The 20,634-nt window shown below is 48.5% G+C and overlaps 2 pseudogenes; both read right to left on the bottom strand.

Moving 5' to 3' along the window:
- Nucleotides 1–3,130: 3,130 nt before the first annotated feature.
- On the bottom strand, nt 3,131–7,773 carry LOC120841805 (annotated as a pseudogene).
- An 11,456-nt stretch (nt 7,774–19,229) lies between these two features.
- On the bottom strand, nt 19,230–19,731 carry LOC120841806 (annotated as a pseudogene).
- Nucleotides 19,732–20,634: the final 903 nt, after the last annotated feature.

Below are 20,634 nucleotides of genomic sequence, written 5' to 3'. Positions count from 1 at the left end.
CTGGGTCTTGAGCTCCTCTCACGAGACAGTGTCTGCATTGCCCTTCGCCAGGTATTGGAGGGCACGCTGCGTCTCCTCAATGAACTCTTCGCTATCCAGAAGGCCGGCGTTCATCTTCCTTGGTGCATTGTGGCGTGCTTGCTCACCTTTGATTCCGCTGAACTTCATCACAGTGGAGACGAAGCCATGATCGGAAAAGGGCACAATCTTGGCGTCGTATGTCGCAACCTCCTCGGACAGCTCTCCGGTGACGTAGTCACGGCTTAGCCTCGCCTGTGGCATTCCCCTCCACCTCGTGAACTGCGGAGAAAAGGTGTCAAGCATCTTTATCACAACCACGAGGCTAAAGTCACGCATAGCGTCTTGCAGCGCAGCCGCCCCCGCATCAGCTCTAGGGGCCGCCGATCCTTGCACCCTGTCAGAGCCATTGAGGATGCAGTTAAAGTCCCCTCTAACCACGAGCGCTGCCGGAGTGAAAAGGAGAGAATGCAGCCCAAGGAAGAAATCCTTGCGCTCCACCGGGTTGTTTGGTGCGTAGACGGAGATGAGCCTTGTCAGCCGGTTGCTGACGATACGGTCAACGAACGCAAAGCGTCCGTCGGCACACAACCGGGGGTCAATCATCCGGATGCCGGTGTCCTTCCTTATAAGGAGGGCAGTGCCGCTGGCGTGATTCGCAGTTAGCGTATGGGTGCACCAGAAAATGTGGCCAAAAAACTTCATGAATATCTTCGGCTTTTCTGGAGAGCATATTTTTGTCTCTTGGAAAAAGATTGTCAGCTCACTCCTCACGCAAGAGGTTCATTAAGAATGTTTTCCTCTTGCTCGCTGCTACGCTTATGCAGTTAAAAGTAGCTATCTTGATTAGCGACATTTTAGCATGTTCCAACAGAGCACACGAAAACAAAGAGCAAAAGTCGCGGCAAACGACAAACAAAAAAGATTAGGATATTACAGAGACAAAGGCAACAATTCACCACTATCGAACAAAAAAAAAAAAAAACAAAGGAAACGCAGAGTTCCAAGGGAACTCTCACCCATTACGAGGAGATGGGGAAACCTTGGAACAGGCTTAGTCACTCACTCTCCAGGAATGAACGACCCACTTCTACAGGACACAGCACTGGCAAAGTGGCAGCAGGTCCTTGTTCTTCTCACTCCGGATACTCTGTAGCATTGCTTTGGTTTCCTTGGAAAGAACACCTGCATGAGGCTCATGCAGGGTACCCACTGACCGAAACGGCAGGTGGTCAGAAGGGTCAAAAGCAGAAGCAGAAGGGTCAGAAGTGCTGGCTCTGCCGTTGGCATCGCCGTAGTGGCCTTCATTATCAGTACGCTGGTCTGTTCTTCGACCTTGGGGGGATGTGGCTGGTCTTGGTGTCCACTGCATCCTCATTGTTGGACAGGGTGAGGGGTTTCAGTATTGATTGAGCCGCTGTCACCATGCTGGCTTCGTTTTCCAGCATGTCACTGTCGTCGAGCAGTTTGTTCTGTTGACCCCTCTCCGGTTAGTGCCTGGTCTTGGTGGCGTACATCTGGACGCAATCCGCCTCGGCACCAGGGAGCCTTGCACTGCCTTTGCATGTGCCCAAACTGGTTGCAGCGGAGATGGGTTGTCAGCCGGGCACGGAGACGAGCACGGGGTATCCAGCGACTGCGCCGGTGATGCAGGAGCTCCTCTTTGCGGAGCCCTTCCTTAAGGAGGATCCTGACACCTCATGTTGCCTCGACCTCGTAACTGCCGTCCAACATCTTTCAATTCATCTTTTACAAGGCGACAACTGCTGGCAACTTTTTTCCCGAATTGTGCCGGCTGCCGGCAGAATATCCACTCCCTAACAACATAGACTTCTGGACCTCCTTGAGCATAGGCAGCTTCCTTTCGTGGAGCTCGAAGTACAATAGTGTTAACATCGTCATGTTCAGGCAGACAAGGGGGAACCCTTTTTTTGTAGTAACGCAGCCGGTCGACTGTAGGTCGAAAAGTTTGCTGCCAATTTTTCTGCAGCAAAGGCACTCCCCAGGCTCGAAGACTGACAGGACCACACATTGGACACATCGCACCTAATAAAATAATTGTACGAAAAAATAATTCAACACCCATCTATACCCTGTCTGAGTTAGTTAAGTGCTGGTGTCATGCTTGTGCTGGTTGTATCGCACAGTGTACTTTATATTTTAGAGCGCTGCTCTTAGGTGCCCGTTTCCAGTTTGAGCAGCGTTGGCTTTTTGGGACGTCAGTTTCACCACTAAATCTAGCGGGGAAACTGAATTGCTACTGAGGTTACGCGACGTCAATTTCCCCGCTAAATTTAGCAAGGAGACTTAACTTATTCAGTTTAGCAGGCAAATTTCCTGCTAAATTTGTCGGGAAATTTAATGAAAATTTTCTGCTAAATGGGAAGGGAGAAGGAAAGGAGGAGGGGGGAGAAGAGGCATAGCCTCCCATCCGTACCCTCCCCTCCACCTCAAGAGCTGCGCTCTAATTTTGCATTACAGAGAATTGTAAACATCTTTCTTTTTTTTTTTTATGTTGTGACCACTCCATGGCAAGTGTTCTCAAACTTTTCAGTCCCAGGAAAGCCCGATCTCTCCCGAGTGATACTCTGGCAAACCAATCTGGACCGACTGAAAGACCTGGAAATGTCAGAATTTTTCACTGTCTGGAAATACTGGTGAATTGTCAGGAGAATCATCAAAAAATTGGCTAAATCAGCGAAAACGGCCAGTTAAAGGGGTATGGCACTGTGTTACGAAACTTTACAATTGTGCATCAGCATGGTAATGCTGGATAACATCACCCAAAAAGTAGTCCTTTAACCGGAGGAGTCAGGTAGTTTGATTAAGATAGTCAGGGAATTTTAAAAAAAAAATTTTCTAGATACCCTGATTGTGGCCATAAAGAAACACTGCATATACTAGGGAATGTTTGGTGCATAGTTAATCCATCAGTAAATGGCTTGGATCTGCTGAAATAGTACTTGTAGTGAAAAATATTTTACTCAGTGGTAGGGACAATTGAGGAAGTTGGAGAGCGCAGAGAAGCTCTGAGGGTACACTGAAAAATCCCCAGGTCCCTAGGACTGCAGTTTGAAAACCTATGCTCAGTGGAATGGCCTACATGTTAAGTTCAGTCCTGTGGCTTGATGATTGCAGGCTGCAAGTTTGCAAGGTCAACACATATGGAACACATTATCCATCAATGGAATTAGAGTTAGGGGCACTGTCATTTTCAGGATGTTGTAAATCTTGATCCTTTGGATCATTTGCTGAACATGAATGCGCACCTGTGCGATGTTGTACGTATCCCGCGCTTCTTGTCCACTGAATCGCCCATTCCCAGAAAGAAAAGGGGGCATCACCAGTACTGCATCAGTGTCCTTCAGACTTTCCCTGATGCCTGAAGACCCCTTGTCTGCTAGGATCACATCCCTGAGCTATAGACCGTTTTATCGTGGGTAGCGCCATTTCGAGAGCGAGAGAGGAAAGGGGAAAGGGCTACCGGCGCTTTCCTCCTTTCTGATTGTGTAGAAAGAGTGAAAGTCCCGGATGAGGAGGCTTGGCCGGTGTTGGATGTCTGCAGCGCCCCAACTTTTTTCGAGCTTTCTTCTTTGTTTCAAACTCCCAAACTTAATTAGAGCCATGGTCTTCAATGGCAACAGTCCCCCGGTCATCGGGACACCATTGCTGGGTGATAAGGTGCACGAATAACGACAGAAAGCGTCGAATACTGTCCGAGGACCTATACTAGCTTGCATGGAATCCGGCAAGGCGAGTGCGGCTGTAATGTTTTTTTAAGCTCCATCGCTTTCCGCATGACTGGAAATGGTGAACCATTTATCAATTTTTCCTTGCAATGAGCCTATTTCAACGTAGCCATTTTTAGTAATCAACAAGCAATACACGAAACGGGAACCTCAATTAACTTTTGTAAACACCCGGAGCTGCTACTGATCATTTTGCTGCGCTGCTCTTATCTTCGTGTTCGTGTTCTTATATTTCCTTGTGGATGAACGACGAGGACGTTCTAGATGTACTTATATGTAACCGCAGTAAGTATCAAAGCAGCCACGAATAATTTTACTATGTGATGCAATATTTTGAGTACTCACCTCCAATTTCTATCGCTGGCACGTTCGCTGCCGCTGTTCCCCCCGTCGCCGCACTGACGGATGCCATGACTCGAACAAAGAAACTTGCACACTGGGCTCGAAAACGCAGATCGCAACACACGAGACGTACCCTGCAGCGACTGTCCGGTGTTTCAAATCGCCCAATCGAAGGAAACAACAAACCAGCGCCACTCCAAGGAGCTCTTTTGCTGGCTCTCTGGTATCACGCAGGAGATCGCGATTCAAGAAAACCGATAGAACTACCATTTCAAAAATTTCCAGCCTCACCCAGCGGCGGAAACGAGCCTTCAAGTAAGTATTGTAGATGATAAAATCGAGTCAGTCACCACTGAAAATTATCAATATTAAGATATATTCAGTTACAAAATTTCTGAAGCTCAAACAGCAGTTATCACGAGAAAACTCGCACGCACCTTGCGAGCGTACCCCATGTTCATCGGCGGTACAGCGTTCGGTGCGCGCTCCATTCACAAAATGTTCCGAGCACAGTCGAGAGGTTGGCGTTGAGGAAACGCCTTTTCGGTTTACGGACGCAATCCACTGCCGCCTGAAACCGGGGTCATATGGAAAGCGATGGAGCTTTCTACATGATCCCGACATTGCATTGCAAGACATTGCAGCCGCTCTCGCCTTGCTGGATTCCTCGCAAGCTACATAAGTCCTCGGACAGTATTCGATGCTTTCTGTTTTTATTCGTGCACCCTATGACCGAGCAATGGTGTCCCGATGACCGGGGGATTATAGCTACGGGCATCGAAGCCCGTAGCTATAATTAAGTTTGCGAGTTTAAAACAGAAAAGGAAGTGCGAACGAAGTTGGGGTACTGCGGGCACCCAACACCGGCCAAGCCTCTCATCCGGGACTTTCACTCTTTCTACACAATCAGAAAGGGGGAAAGCGCCGGTAGCCCTTTCCCCTTTTCTCTCTCGCCCTCTTTCAGTAAAACGGTCTATACCACACTTAGGAAGCCAGAGTCCACTGTTACATGGATGTCTGAACAGCGGCTTGTGTAGGCCTTTGAAAGAAAGCAAATCACCCTGTTGGTTGTAATCGCAACCAAAAACTTCTGCGTGTACCCACTTTTATAGCTTGAGTAGGGTACACACTGCTGGCCTACACTACTCTGTTCCTCCGTCCTGACTTCAGTGCAGCCAATTATCATCCTTCACCCAGAATGGTTTGCCTTCAAGCACTCCAACAAGGTTGCTCTAATAATGCTTGACAGAGGCCGAAAAATCCAGTTATGTGTCGTCTCAGTCAGGGTGGTCAACACTGCCTGAAAGTGGTGTGACTCAGTCGTCCTGTGTACGTCAAACAGGACGCCAAGTGCAGTGTACCTGAGTTCCAGTTTCAGTTTAACAAGAAGCAACAGCAACCTGTTTGGAAAAGACATGCTGCAGCTGCGCTCGGGAAGAAAGGGCAACATGCGCAAAAGCAGAGCAAACAGTCGCATGCTCACATTGCACATGTCGTGGAAAGCATCCTCACAATGCCAGATATTTTTGTATCCTCCAAAAAAGCTTGTCCTTTTGTTGGGACTTCAGGGCCTTGAAAAAACTTGTAGTTTGTGCTGCACCTTAGCGCCTTAGACCTCTCCGTGTGCTATCGGTGTGTAGCCCTCCCCGTCTTATGGGAGTATGTGTACTCAGGGAAGCTCTGACTGTAGGCTCCAAGGTTGTCGGTCTGTGTCTCCTGTAAAAGCAGTAGTGTTAGGACTTAGGCTATCAATGAATGCTACAGTGCTTCGCAAACTTATTTAAAACACGCAAACAATGGCCTTTCTCGTGGCAGTGTTATCTTGGTGGCAGCCGAAAAACATCTCCATGCTGTTGTACACAATGTAACAACACAAGCAGGGGAGGCCACTTCAAAACCAAGAAGGGCGATATTGCTGTAGTGTCTGAAGAACATTGCACAAGCAAACACGGAACAAGGCAGGCGGTATTGAGAGGTACGTCATGTACAACTAAAAACCCCGGTGAGCATAAATTCCGTATCAGTGTCCCTTAAAAAACACATGCAAAGTAAAAAAAATATATTTTTTTAAACAGCTTAGATGGAAAAAGTATCTTATAAAACAAATTTAGAAAGAAGAAAATTTTTAGAGCTATATTTACAGCACGAAACAAATTTGTAGTTGTCGCCCGCGGGAGCCGCTGCTGGTCACATGGTAGACCTGTGCGCCGCCGCGCTGCGTCGCCACCGCCGCACGCTGAGAGGTTATGCGCCACCGCTTCGACGCGGTTTTCCATGCTGCCGTCGCCGCGCAAGTGCGTCTGCTTCGGGGCGCCACCGCCGTCATCTGACCGGCGCACAGGTCTATCCCGTCTGCTTGTGCTTTTTCAGGAGCTTCCTTTGGGCTCTAAATGTTACTTATTAATCTTTGTTTTGTGTTATACTTTGAACAAAGATGAATAACTTACTTTTGGAGGCCAAAGGAAGCTTCCGAAAGAGCGCAGCAGCATGTGATAAATAGGGGCCAGTCGCATGATAAATATAAGCTACTTTTCTGCGGCACCCGTGGGTGCGAACAACAAATTTGTATAGCGCCGTAAATATAGCTCTAGAAAGTTTTTTTTTTCGTTGTAAATTTGTTTTATGACTTCCTTTTCCCAACCCGGCTGTTTAAAAAAAAAGTTTTTTTTCCTTTGCATGTGTTCTTTAAGGAGCTTTGTTTGTTCTCCACTTCCGAAAAGTTCTTGACATTAGTGGAGTATGTGTCAAATAGCGTTTCAGAGTGGTCACAGATTTCAGTATCATTCTGATTTAGACTGCCATTTGTCAGCATTTCCTCGAGTGTCGCTTTCACCCGGCATGGTCTACGAAATTATTGGAGGCGGGATGAAACATGAAGAAGGATGAAATGTTTATTTTTAGAATGCACACACAAAGGATGGCTACAATTGTTTAAGTAATGGGAGGTGAAAGTTACATCCCAAGGTAAATCGTCCCCCACTTGTCTTCCTGAGGCCCTATCCTGCACAGCGGGACCAAGGGACCAGGACGACGTCTGCTGCGAACAATCGCAGCGGACGTTGAGAATTAAGATATACCGCAGAATTCCGAGCAAGCAGTCACTAAAAATTTGGAGATAATCGCAAAAAAATGGGGGATGGGCGCTTGTCCGGTCATCAATTTTACATATGGATGTACTGTGCTTATTTTCTCAGATCTTAAAAATTTGGAAATGGGTGCTTAGTGCGGAGTGGGCAGATGCGCGGTATTCCACGGTATGTAGGTGCACCTTAGATTCAATATTTGATACCTTATCGTGGCGTATGACCAATCTCTGCGCGGCGTATGAACAATGCTCAAAACTTCCTTTTTTCTTGTGGTGTCAAAATGAGGTGTATAGATTTCCAGGGTTCCTGTGTGCAGCACCAGTCATACCTTGCCAGATTCTGTGGTGAGTAAGCGTGGAGTAGCCGCAGCTCTGCTGTGAAAGCCGTGCCTTTCAAAGCTGCAGTACAGAAACTTGTCGTTACAATCAATGGCAGATAGTTTAGTGGTGTATAATCTTTAGATGCCGTTCTGTTCTGCAAGTAAAGTGGTTTTTAGTTTTTTTCTACTGGCATAAGATATGAATACTTCTGCGTTCCTCAGCATCACCACTCCTCTTCAGACCAACCTTTCCCTTCATTTCGTGGAACTATTTAGCCTGCCTTCCTCTTGTTGGAAGCTGTTGGCTACTCTTTAGTATTGCGAGAACATTGAAGTCGGAGAAGGCACACAGAGGGCGGAACTGTCACGTGCACGTTTTGAATGCATGTGCCTTCTGCACTTCAAGCGTTCCAAAGGGTAAGAAGATGGAATGATACCTTGCCGTGATAGTCCCACTAGTTATAATAGAATTTTGTGTTTCAATACGGTTAGTTCAGGCATAGTAGTATACGCTATTTTGAGAACAAACAAACTCATCTTCTCAAGCCGGTTCATTCTTCTGTTCAACTAGATGTCCCCAGATAGGCACGGTAGGATTTCCAGCCGAAAGGGCTGCAGATATCAAATTAGCCACCTGTGTTTTAAGAGAGGCACAATTTGTGTTTTAAGAGAGGCAAGCTTGATCTCTTGTTGGAAAGCTGTGATTGTTACTTTTGCGATATATTGCAAGATTTCTGTGGCAGTGTCTTTGTTTATTTAAGGTTTCGTGTCTTGAACCAGCTGAATCAGGTAAACTAGGATGGCATAGCACGAAAGAAGTACACATTTCTTTCAAGTTGCGAGTCGAAGCCCGACCGGCGTGGCCTTTGTGAACCTCTTCTTGATATGAGAGGTTTTATTGAACTTTTTGCGTTTTGTTTTTGCAATAAAGAAAAAAAAAGGCCCCATGGTGTAAGGGTACAATGCCCGCCTCATAATTCAAGGGTTGCAGGTTTAAAACCCAGTTCGGCAGAATGTTTTTTTTTCTTTGTGTACTTGTGCTGGCACATGCTCAGTGCAAGATGGTTACAACCAACTAATTGACGGACGCCTAAACTGCGTTGGCGTCCGTCAATTAGTTGACGGACGCCTACGCAGGACACCATACTGGCACTGCAAGAATTTGCAGTGCCAGTATGGTGTCTTGCATGATGGTCGACTGCTGCACAAAGTCGCAGTTGAACAACAAAAAAGAGGAGAGCAAGCCTGCGGACTCCCGTTTTTTCAAGATTCCGAGAGCCTGAACACACGAGTGCGAGAAAGCACGGTCACTCTCCGTGAGAAGGCAACGCAAATGTCTTGTGTGAATCAACCGGAATGTTCTTGACGAAGACAAGTGTCAAGTGTGTTCAAAGTACTTCGTCTCGGGTGAGCGTTGGCACCGTTTGCTTTCGTCGGACATTAGCGGCAAGATTTCCACAAAGCTTCGCCCATCGCCCGTCGCTGCTGCTCATTGCGACGTGCGTCGCTTGCTTGTTTCAACAGACCGAGTGATAGCGGGTCCTGTGGCGTCGCTTCGTCTGGAAGAATTACTTATATCTGGTTCATACTTTAGAGCTAGTTGCTAGTCAATCACAATAAAACATGCCTAAGAAACTTGAATGTGAGCTTATCACAGAAGCATCAGAAAACCGCCATTGAAAGAAATCTCCGCTCCCGAGTTTATTTCTGTCGCTCTCTAGTTACCATTGCTCAGGCAAAAAAGAGTCACACTGTCACTGCACTCCCCTACGGCTCTTTTTTTTCATTCCTTCCAAGCTCAAGACAAGATCCGCTGTCGCTCGGTCCGTTGAAACTACATGCGACACACGTCGCAATGAGCAGCAGTGACGGGAAACGTTTTGTGGAAGTCTTCCTGCTGATGTCCGACTAAAGCAAATGGTGCCGACACTTACCCGGGACGAAGTGCGTTGAACACATCGGTGCTTGTCGATGCCTACCCGGTCGATGTGCGCAAGCCATTCGCACTGAATGACCGTGCTTTCCCATACTCGTGTGTTCGGACTCTCGGAATCTTAAAGTAACTGGAGTTTGCAAGCTTGCTTTCCTCTTTTTTCTTTAACTGTAACTTGGTGCAGCAGCCGACCATTCCGCACGACACCATGCTGGCGCTGCAAATTCCGGTGTCACCAAAATTGGAGAAAGATTTGTGGCGTAGTGCGGCTGGTCCTGGTGCGACCGTCTGCTGTGAAGGCTACAAAGATGGCAATGTGCCCAGAACGGACCCCACGCAACCTGCACATAAGCCGCAGGTAAATACTCCCTTTAAAGGCTGTTCCTAGATCGTCACAGTTAAAAAATGAGATGACATACAATTAAACCAGCAACATGCAAAAAACAATTTTGCACAAAAAAAGAAGCATCTAAAAAGATTAGTTGCTTGGCTTAATTCAGGTGGTCTAAACCCCTCCTCGGTGTACCTTCTATGTGTATTATGGTGCCAGTTTTGTGCATCGGTTTTTATTTACACATTCAGATTGCTTCTCGAAATCAGCTCCAGACAGTCGAAACTCAGGTTAGGGTGCTTAGGCTCAACCAGAATGCTCACTGTGTAATGGTCACTTAAATGTTGCACAACACACAAACGCAGGTTGTCGATGTCAGCACAAGCACCAGATAGAGCGACGAAGTACTCTCCTGCGGACGTCGCAGGTGGCCACAGAAAATTCCACTGCAGTGTTATTTAAGTAGACACATAGTGTCATGATTCTGCAAACGCACTGCGTTATTTTCCCGAAAGTAGAAATGAACAACATACCTGTTGCGTAGATGTCGCGCTTCTCCGAGTCACCTTTTTTCCATCTGGATTTAGCGTTATCCCAACACTTTTTTAGTTTAACGTCCCTTGGACAAACATGCGGCTGGCAGTTATACTCCGTGCAGAGTTTTTTCCATGCTTCAAGTTTAGCCTCTTTCAAGGAGTTGTTCGTTCTTTTGTCTTCTATAACTTTCCAATATTTTTTGACAAGTGCTCGGAGGAGATTGCGCTCCTCCCTCGTGTACACAATCCTTCCTTCGTTAGCAGATTCCTTCGGCATCGTTGGAAAAGGCACTGTGGGACTGTGGTTGCTCTGAAGAAAGAAGGGTGGAAGGTAATCGTTAGACGTCAAAAGCAAGACAGTCGGACAGATACGAACCTTTGTTTAGGCGCGCGAAGCAAGGACGGAAGGCTGGGCGAGGCGCGGAAAACAGAAGTCGCTCGCGCCGCTTTGCCAGACTGTAGAACGCTTGTGGCTGTTACCGGCTACGACGCATAAAACAATTCGCGCTGCAAAGAAAAGCTCTTGCAAACTCGCAATACAATGCTAGTAAAATGTGTTCCTTCCAATAAAATGAACTAATATGTTCACAATTCACGTCATAGTAATGTTTTTAACTTAACTTTTTACTACAACCTCGTAACCAGAAGCCTGTCACGTCTCCTCGAGTTGCCTCGAGTGGAGGAGGGTTTCTCGAAGAGTTCCTCACTCGAGGAAACGCCGAGGCGCGTCTCTGAAGCTCAATGGCTCCTCGAGTGGAGGCGCGCTTCTTTCCTCCACTCCACTGAGTCGAGGTGGAGGTTCGAGTGGAGGCCCGTTTATGAATACGGCTGATAGTTTCTATGTGTACTATAGTGCCAGTTTTGTGCACTGGTTTTTATTTATACATTCAGATTGCTTCTCAAGATGTGCGCAAGACAGAGCTGAAACTCAATTTACCGTATTTATTCGAATATAAGGCGGTCACGATTATAAGGCGAGGGGGCAGTTGAAGGACCAAAGAAAAAGAAAAACGTTTGCACACTAATATAAGGCGAAAGAAACGAAAGAAGGCAATTAAATTCCTTACCTTTCAGCGAAGCAGACACAAGTATTTGAACTATCTGCACACAAAGATATTTACCTATTCGGAGCGAGACGAAAGACAAACTTAGAAGCTGTTGTCTTCAGAAGTGGTAGCATCCGAATCATCCTTATCACTTTCGCACTCAAAGAGGTCAGCGTCTTCGGTGCCGTCAAGGGCATTGGAAATGCAGCACTTGCGGAACGATGCTGCAACTATAGCTTCGGGGATCGCTGCCCATGCGTCGACCACCCACTGGGCGAGCATAGACGGGGACGCCCGCTTTAGACGTCCCGACGGCGTGAGGGCCACAGTGTCAGACGCCATCCATTCATTGTACAGCCGTCTGACGTGTGCCTTAAAGGGCTTGTTAAGACAAACGTCAAGCGGCTGTAGTTGGCTTGTCATGCCCCCCGGGATGACGACCAGCTCCGTGCGTTCGTCCACCAGCTTCTTCTTCACACCCTCCGTGAGATGTCCGCGGAACGCGTCGAGGACCAGCATTGACCTCCGGGCGAGCAGTGCCCCTGGTCTTCGGCACCACACCGACTTAATCCAGTTCAGAAAAAGCTCTTCCGTCATCCACCCCTTCTCCTGGCAACGAATGTGGACGTTCTGCGGGAAGACCTCGTTCTTCGCAAAGGTCTTTCTCTTCAGGATGATGAAGGGGGGCAACTTCCGCCCATCGGCGGTGCAGGCTAACATAACGGTGATCCTAGCCTTCTCGTTGCCTGTAGTGCGCAGGCTCACTTGGCGATCACCTTTTTGGTGAATGGTCTGGGGCGACGGCATGTCAAAAAAAATCGGGGTTTCGTCGGCGTTGCCCATCTGCCCGAGTAGAAAGTCGGGGTCGCGTCGCAGGCCGATAACATATCTCTGAAAAGAGATTAGTTTCTCTTCGTAGTCCTCGGGCAACTTCTGCATCACGGAGGTCCGCCTTCGCAAGGAAAATCCGGCCCTCTTCATATATTTCTGCACCCAGCCCCGGCTAGCTTTGAACTTGAGAGCGGGGATGCCACGCTCTCTCTGGTTTACTCTGAGATTCATGGCCTCGCCAATTATGGCTTTGGCCGCACCTGCTGTGAGCGATATCTCCTCGCCTGTTCTTAAACCTGCATAGTAAGTCACCTCCTGTGTCGGTAATTCCTTGATAATCAGCTCTGCGTAATACCTGGTCTTGTCGGCATTCTTTTTTGCGATTCCTGATTGTAGCTGCTGTCCCAGCAGCTCGATCTTTCCCCAATCTGGGGTCCCATTCGGCTTGCCCATGGCTAGGGCGGCCGTGGCGAGGATCAAGATCATCGTCCTCATAGTTGTTAACACCTAGATAAATCTGTGTGTAGCGTAGTTACGAAACTCCTCCGTAGGTTGAGTCTGGAACGAGGTCTCCGGCTGTTGCACTTGCTGCCTGAGCTGGTTCCTTTTAACGCAAATGGCCGTCAGCCCCTCTCAAGCATGGCTGTGTGTGTTGTTTTTTGTTAGTTCTTTTTTTTTTTGCTGCTGTAGATTCCTCAAAGCAAGAGCCAGCCATGCATGGCATTAAATAAATTTTCTCAATCCAACTCGGGCCAACCATGTTGCAGGATGTTGAATATATTGTGGATAACTATTGCTGTTCTTGGTTTTTCGGTCAGCTGAGTAATAATGTCCTTCATTGAGAATCCTATGATTTAGTTTTTTGAATAGTATGGTTCTTGAATACTGGTATCTGAAAAGAGACATAGGCAGTGGCAAGGTCTTGTCCAAACTCTTCAAATGTCTCCTTGGACTCTACGTAGCCGGTCCATGTGCTACCATTTTTTGTCAAACCGCGCAGGTGCTTCGCCAGTACGCTTTCTTCAGATCTCGCCGACACTGCCGCGCAGTCCATAGCAAGGCACGGCAGCGCGAGGGCCGCTTGCATGAGGAGATGAAACCAGAAGCACGGTCGGACTTGATTCCGCGCGCGCTTCGGAAAAAGCTTTGGAGGCTTAGGACAACCTTCGGAGGAGTAGATGGAGAAAGAGAGAGTGTAGAAAAGGGAAGAGCCAAGACTGACGCTTCTCCGTCGCCTAGGCAACATCCGGGCATGCGCAGATTGGACCCTTTTGGAAGCTACTGCAAAAAACCTCTCCCCGTAATGCTCCACTTCGCGACTTAAAACTAATAAGGTTATTGCGCTGATTTTTCTTGTGCAAATTATTTGAGGTGGTTAGATTACGAATTCAAGTTACTTTTAAGTTTCACGGGCCATTTCTTCAGTTATTGCTAATTAAACTTTTTTGCGGGAACTTTTCCCGCCAAAACTCTTTTAGGTTGTTTTAGAAAAACTAACCGCAGTAGTGCGGTGAAATTTATGTGAGAGGTAAAACTTAATAGTACCTAGGATCTATTAGTCTTAGGTTATCGAGGGTCGAACAGTTTTTATTTTTTTATTTAATGTGTTTCCTATGTATTCCTATGGAGATTTGGCCGGGGAAGTGTTGGCAGAAAAACGCTTGAAAAATTACTTTCTAGGTGGAATTTTGCTAAGAAATTTTGATACCTTCTCGCGGGAAATGGTTTATGATCGAGTATGTTAAATTTGACGCTTCTAGCTTGTGTAAATTCTAACGATAGTATAAAAAGTTTCAGAGCTCACTCTTTGGCCGATCCAATACGGTAGCCCCCTTGTGGTGGAGTCAGTTGATAGGGACAGTGGAAATCTCGTTAATCCATTCATGCGCGTCACTAATTAAATAAAGCATATCGCTATTTATTTTTCCGCTCAGGGTTTGGGTTTTTTTTAACCACCAAAACTGGCGTGAGCCGCACAGTCCTCATGACAAGTCTCTATAATTAGATAGAGCTTGGACAAGTCTCGTGCATGCCAAATTCACCAGCAGGAGGTTCATCAGTTCATCATAGCGGGGCTAGCCCTAGCCTCACCATCTTATCCCTACCTTCTTTTTAGGTTTCTCACTATTTTCAATGTAGATTTACTCAGTTATTCCCCGCATCCTTTCAGCCAATAGGAAGCAGTTTGCTATGAGATCATTTATCTTTAATGGTCTTATCCGCCTGCAGCTAGCTGGCCCGTGGGGTCGAGTGGATGCCCATACCCCCAAGCGTATAGTCACTCTGAGATGTTAGGCTGAGGAACCTCTGTCATACATTCGACCGACAGCCCGTAAAGAGCCATCAAGGCCAACTGCATACCTCTCTAGGCGTGTCAGTCTGGCAGAGGTGCCCCCTGGATCCGAAATCCAACTTTCCCAGCAGGTCTTGTAGGCCAGGGTGTCGGCCTCAATCCTCCCCGGAAGTTCCCGAATGGAGCGAATCCACTCAAGGGTTGTTCCAGGAAATGAAGTGCCGACACAGAGTTCCCTTCTAACTCCTGGTCTACCGCTTGTTGCTCGTCAGCCTTTAGCCACTCCCAGAGAGTCCATTACGTGATGGATGCCATCCCGTGGTGGATCCTGAAGCAGTGAATGCCCCCCTGCAGGACAGCAGGTCCTATGTGCTCTGTTTGCACCAAACTCCTCAAAAGTTGAGAGTTTTGCTGGTGACAAGAGGGTGCTGAGTACTGTTTCCCTTACAGTTCGCAGTCACCTGGGGGACGTCATACTTTGGCGCTTTACTCTCGTGGGCCTTTAGGAGCAGATACCCACAGGTTATGACTGTAGCATCGATCACTGCGTTTTTCGTTTTTTCCTACGGAGTGTTCTCCTTTGTGACCCGTTGCTCAACGATGTCTGGGATCAGTGTTTGGGATCCTGTGAACCTCTTCTCCACATCCACCATCCACCCCTTCTTCCTCAGGCGGTCCACAATTAATTGGACCAAGCCATTGTGACGCTTGATCCGAGCCGTGTGGGTTCTGTGGCATTTCTGTAACGCATGGTTTAGCGTCTCGGTTGCACGACAGCCCCCTTGACAATTCTTGTCCACGCCCTCTCTTTGTCTGGGTGCAAACGGGTAGGGCGTTGATCCTCAACTTGTGGACATCTATGAAGGATCTCCCCATGAGTAAGCCGGTGCCCTCCTGGACCCAATGCTGTGCTGCTGGCACATGCCGCACCTCACGGAAGGCATGGCCGTCATTGCTAGCGGTTAGGAGTGCACTCCAGTGCTTCTTGACACTGCTTATCACTGAGGATGTTTCCCCCTCACCACGCAAGTCTTTTCCGCTTTCCCAAGTGCCGTTTTTACCATGCGGGTGTCCACGGCCTGTCAGCAGATCAGGCTGCTTGACTTGGTCATCCGAGAGCCGTCACACCTGAACCCAGGGGATCGCGGTGCTAAAGGATCCAACGCCTAACCCTCCCTCATTCACTGGTGCGTCGTAATACCCAAGGGGCGTGTCATGCGGGAGTGCCATCCACTTGCGCACCGCATCCTGGATTTGGACATTGAACCTTTTTAAGAGCTTTCTGTTCCATTTGCCGAGTACCAGCCTGTGGTAGAGTCGGGGTATCAGGTAGAAGTGGAGAATCACCAGTCTTTGCTGGGGTTTCGGAGGAGTTTTTGCCACCCTGTCCAGCATGCTGGCCACGTTCTTTGTCACGGGGACCCTCCTTCCGTTTGGGGAGAACTCCACTCCGAGGTACCTCCACCTGGCTCCTATTCCACACGTGGGCTAGGGAATTCCCAACACAGAAAAGTTGCCTGTCGTCACCATCTTTGTCCTCTTCTCATGACCCGAAGGCACTATTGAGACGGTGAATGACTTCTCCATGTTGATTGCCTGTCCTCGTGCACCCACAAATATGTGCAGGCTGTCTAATCGCCTCTGCAGACCTTCAGGGGTCGATTTGAAGACAATTAGGTCGTCCGCAAAGGCCATCCCATCCAGTCGCTGCTGGTCTGGGCTGTACCCAATACCAGGGTCCAGTGTTTTTAGGAATTCGTCCCACACGGGGTTGAAGAGAAGTGGGGAGAGTGGGACTCCCTGCCTTATGCCGACTGTGGGGTGTACCAATTTGGAAGAACCCTCCAGTGTCAGGGTTGTCCAGTAGTCTTTGTACAAATCCTGTAGGTAGCTGAGGAACTCCTGATTGAGTCTGACTCTGCGAGCAATCTTGATCATCGTTTCTGTCGTCACCCTTTCAAAAGCCTTAGACAAGTCCAGGCTTTCCATGTGCAGCGGCCCAAGCTATTGCTTGGCGCCCTCCAGAACGGAGGCCAACAGGAAGACGTTTTCAGCGCACCCGTCTACATGGTTGAAAGCTCGCTGCCTATAGTCAAAATTCAGTTTGCTGATCAGTCTCTTCACCAGAATCCTGTGATAGTCTCAACAACACATTGGAGACTGTAATGGGGCGCAAGTCCGAGTAGCACTTGGCTGGGGACTTCTTCGAAATGAAGTTTGTGCGTGCCCCTATCAGTGACGTCGTAACGCGTTTCATCAGAGCCAACAGGTTCGTGATGACCTCGAGCGTGGTGCTAGGAACCGTCATCAACAGTCGCGCGGTGAACTCGTGATGTCACCCTCTGTGATGTCACCGGATAGAAGTGCTTTACCATTGCCTCCGAGGGTCCCCCCTCCTGCATTTCTGCAGTAGCAGGAGCAGTCGCCTCATGCCCGAGTGGACACATGACTTGCTCCTATTGTGCAAGCAACTGGGTTGGGTCCTCAACCTGGACTTCCGGTGTGCCATCCAAGACACCTCGAGCGTAGTCACCCTGCCGTTTCCGGAAGAGTTCCTGCATCCTGGCATATTCCCTTCTCTTTCTTTTCCGGTGACTCGTCGGCCCCTTTGCCTGACGGTCCCTCGCACACCATGGACTGGCCCCTTGTTACACACGAAGACGTTCCGGAGGTAGTCATTGAGATCGGACGAACATCTTACCCTTCACAGGCCTGTTTGGCAATGTCCCACAGTGTGTCGGACTGGAATTTTCGAGGGCATGGCTTCTGGATGAGCTTCTTTAGATGTTCAAAGATTTCCGACTCCCCATCAACGCTTTGAGCGTTTCCGGTCGGTCGTGGGTTTTCCTCTTTTTCCCCAGCGTCTGTCACGTCCCCACCCAGTGCTGCCTCCTGAGTCAGGCGCAGCACCAACTGTTTGTACTCGCCCTTCTTCCTTTGTTCTTTGATGGACCTCAGCATCCGCACTGGAAACGAGTAGCCTCGGTCCACATTAAGGAACCTGGACCCCGCGCTTCGGTTTTCTACCTCTCGCTTTGCAGGAAGATATCACTCTTTGGCTTCCCATTGGGGCTTTACTCGCTCCACGACTACCTCCACATTGGCCTCCACTGGGTGGCGTGCCTTGAAATGTAGCATGCGGCCTGCCTTCGTCGGGAATGCTCATTCACAATCGGGGCACTTGAAAGGTGTAGCACTTGGGATTGTACACTGCTGAGTCTGGGTGGCATTTCTGCTCTCTTCCAGAGGAGCCTCTTCATCATCCTGGAGGGCTGCGACTAGTGCTGATGCATCTGAATTTGCAGATTGTGCACTTTCTTGGCCACCATCACCTCGTTGTTCTGCCGTCCAGACTGTTGCCGCTTTATGTGGCAAGGATTGTCGGCCCATCCCGGTCTCCGATACCCACACCGTCGGCCGGCTGTCCCCGACAGAGGGGTGACAGTGTTCCGACTCTCCTTGGACAGTCCTTCCCCGACATGTCCTCGTAGGGGTGCTGCAGTGGCATAGTACTGTGTTGCCTTTGCCTGTCTGTTGCACTGGGGACCCTTGGTGTCCTCCAACTCTTCCTCTGGGTGTTTCTTACCCAAGGAGAGGCAGATCACTCGCTCGACCTCCACCGACAGTTCCCCCTGCTGGAGTGCTCGCCCCGCGCTGATCTGTTTCGACTCTGCGGACTGCACGTCATGTCGTGCATCCTCATTCCTTCTGTGTGTGCTAGACCGTAGGAGCACATCACTGATTTTCATTGTGGTTTCCATGTGCTTGGTCTTAGCTTTGTGCCTGCTCTTTCCTGTTTTCACTGCAGGCTCCCGGATTGCCACCTCAGACAGATTCTATTGGGGTCTACCAGGAGGAGCCTCCGCTGCGGGTCCCCCTCGTGACTTTTTGGCTGACTTGCAACGCTTAGGGCTAGAGCGTCGGGCATTGACCTGTAGCTTTCCAATTCGCGGTTTTCCAAACTCGCCGAGCTGCTTTCAAACCTGTAGGGAGGGTTTCCCCGTAGACCCATGGCTTGGGATATGTCTTTGCCGGTGTTCAGAAGACCGTTTCCAGCGGTGCCAACGAGGAGTTGCACATCCGTGGGAAGTCGGAGGCTTTACTGTGATCCATAATCAAGTCCAAACTTTATGGTCACTCCAACTCCCCGAGCAACTAGGTGCTCCGAGCGTCCAAACTCGAAACAAACGCCGAATAGGGTAATCCTATGGGGGCTACACTCTGTGATCCACGCGTGCGCTGAGCCCACTCACAAGAGAGTCATAGTTACTCCTACTGTTTACCTGCGCTTTGATGGTTCTCTTCACATTGACATTCAGAGCATTGGGCAGAAATCACCTTTGCTAGGTATGACGAAGGCACATGCTCGAGTATCCGGAAACACTTTATTTGACAGATCAATCTCTCGACTCGATGGATCGATCTCGTGACATGTATCCACAGCTTTGCCAATCTGCGTGACACTGCGACGTCATGTGCTGCCAGCTGCCTCCTTTTGGTAAAAAAAGGCAATGCAAGTTTAAATTTTTTTTTTTGGTAAGTAGAACACTGTTTTCTTGGACATTGTAGTGTGGCTCCAGAGGACGCTCCACTTGAGTTGGTTGAGGTGCATGGCGACGTACCGCGCTATATTGTCGTGTCACTTGACACGACCCTGGTGTTCCCTATGGCAAACTTTAAGCACATGGCCGAGAGACACTCTTGACCTGCAGCTGACCCTGCAGGACACGTCATCCGGCCTCCCTCTATTGATTCTTGTGGGACCCAGCGATGGTGAAGCCCCGGTCGGCAAGAACATCATTTTCATAATTAAGGTTATAGAAAAAAAACCGAGTTTGCCGTAATGTAACAGTCACTTGCACGCCCACCGGAGGCTTTCGAAATGAAAATAATAAAGCCGTTAGGTGCTACTTCATTAATCACCTTAATGGTGTTGTGGCTTTTGTAAAAGCTTAAGATTTTCCTCAAGAGGTTTTGCGGTCTGTCTGAGAAAATCTCAAAGCAGTTCGCTATGCATGTAGTTTGGGACAAATCCTTAGAAACATCTGGCAGTGACATCCAAATCGTTTCAGTTGACAGCCAAAATATTAGATACTTTCTGGAAAGCTCTGCGAGATGTGGAACCCAGGACGAAAATATCTGGCTCACCAAAGCGCTGGACATAGGAAGATGAAATGCAAGGACAACAAGAAGCAAACCCATGCGAAGCTGCATCAACGTTGGCATATTCTTGCCTTCCACGGGCATTACAAATGATGCTTTGGCAAGAGATGTCGCCAGCGGTACATATCCCTGGAACATGGTTTTGTTAGCCCAGTAAAAAAAGAAACTGGCTTTCACGTATGCTCTCATGTACCGTGACCCTTGTCTGTGTGGCCTTTTCCATGATTTTAGGTGCCAATAGCTTGACTGTTGAGCTGTAGGAATGATCAGGGGCAGCAGCGTGATCAGAGGCATTTGTCTCGTACTGCACTCTCTGCTCTCTCATTTTCCTTTTGCAGTTGCACCCACAATTCAGGCAAAGAGTCTGTGTGGAGAAGCACACTGTAGGTCACTGGGGAAGTGGTAAGGTCGGGACCTTCATCAGTGCTTTCGCCATCCAAGATAGCGGGCAGAAATGTCTTGGTTCTCTGCGAGATTAGATGTTGATCTCGCAGCAGACTTGACTGCTTGTGCTAGAACGCAAAACTTCCTCCTGCCCTTGTGGATCGCCCTGTTTTGACAGAAAAGATTCAGTAAAATGCACCCAATTTTATTACTGCAATAATGCTCATAACATTAAGCAGCTTAATAAAGACTATTACACATACCTTGTTTTCCTTTCCCAGATGTTGATTTGGCTGGGGGTTTGCAGAGGTTGGCTTTCCGTCAGAAATGGATTGAGCAGACTGGTTAAAAAATCAACAACTTGCACACAGGTGCACAGGAGTGAGCTTGGTGAGTTGGGCGCGCTCCTCGATAGTTGAAAATGGCCTGTATAATGGTACCCTGTAGAAGCGTATGCACTTGGGCTAGTTGGTGATCCATGTTTGTGAGGGTAAAAGCGCTAAAAACAACGGACAAGTAAAAGAAACTTACAACACATAGCGCTTTATGGTACCCTTTTTTTTCTACCGCCAAAATAGCAAATACAAGTTCACCTGTCACGAT

This window comes from Ixodes scapularis, unplaced genomic scaffold, assembly GCF_016920785.2.
Source record: "Ixodes scapularis isolate PalLabHiFi unplaced genomic scaffold, ASM1692078v2 PGA_scaffold28__5_contigs__length_5199819, whole genome shotgun sequence".
Lineage (NCBI taxonomy): Eukaryota > Metazoa > Arthropoda > Arachnida > Ixodida > Ixodidae > Ixodes > Ixodes scapularis.
Note: the sequence above shows the minus strand (reverse complement) of the source record. Positions and strands in the feature narration are given on the sequence as shown.